At 45.1% G+C, this 814-nt stretch overlaps 2 non-coding genes across 2 annotated transcripts; both read left to right on the plus strand.

Annotated features, from left to right (window-relative positions):
* Positions 1–294: 294 nt before the first annotated feature.
* Positions 295–377, plus strand: trnal-aag (transfer RNA leucine (anticodon AAG)). Its single transcript has one exon. It is a non-coding gene; the product is annotated as a tRNA-Leu (tRNA).
* Positions 378–676: 299 nt separating this feature from the next.
* Positions 677–759, plus strand: trnal-uag (transfer RNA leucine (anticodon UAG)). Its single transcript has one exon. It is a non-coding gene; the product is annotated as a tRNA-Leu (tRNA).
* Positions 760–814: the final 55 nt, after the last annotated feature.

An 814-nucleotide genomic window follows, 5' to 3' on the forward strand; every position in this document is an offset into this window, starting at 1 on the left:
AGGTGCAGTTTATGTCATTTGAAGCAGAACAAAAGAGTCTATCGTCAAGTTTGCCGACAAGATTAGTGGGACATGTTCAGTGGTACTCCAGAATAAAATCATTCAAAGCTTATTATGGTAACAATTTATAAGGGGGCCATGGCTGGAATGCAAACTCAACCCGTAATTTGCAGAAAACCTGCTGAATTTTGCTTCTTGCTATGTTCAAATAGTCTATTTTCCTTCTTGAATTGTCGTGTTGATCGCCCTTTGAGCATACCGCATGGGGACGCATCTCACTCTACGCTCATCTAAGTCAGAATGGCCGAGCGGTCTAAGGCGCTGCGTTAAGGTCGCAGTCTCTCCTGGAGGCGTGGGTTCAAATCCCACTTCTGACACACTTGCCTTATTTTAAGAATGAACACGTCTCAGTGTCTTGATGCAGGCAAAGCAGGAGAGTTTCTGGTCAGGTCTGCCAACAAATGTGAGAGATGTTCAGTGGTTCTCAAAAACTCAACACAATTTCTTTCACTGGTGGCATGGAAGCAAACACAACTTGCTTTGCTTTGCAGAAAATGTGTTAAGTTTTGCTCGTCGCTATGAGCAAATGTTTGGCATAGTCCTTAGTGAATTGTCAAGCAATCTTTGCCCTTCAAGCATACCACACAAAAAGTCATCTCACCCTCTGGTGCCGGAAGTCAGGATGGCCGAGTGGTCTAAGGCGCTGCGTTTAGGCCACAGTCTCCCCTGGAGGCGTGGGTTCAAATCGCACTTCTGACAGACTTGCATTAATTTAAGAATGAACGAGTCTCAGTGTCTTGATGCAGGCAAAGCA

The sequence above is a fragment of the Poecilia latipinna genome, unplaced genomic scaffold, assembly GCF_001443285.1.
Source record: "Poecilia latipinna isolate Pla-1442-1.1 unplaced genomic scaffold, P_latipinna-1.0 Scaffold4789, whole genome shotgun sequence".
In the NCBI taxonomy this organism is placed as follows: domain Eukaryota; kingdom Metazoa; phylum Chordata; class Actinopteri; order Cyprinodontiformes; family Poeciliidae; genus Poecilia; species Poecilia latipinna.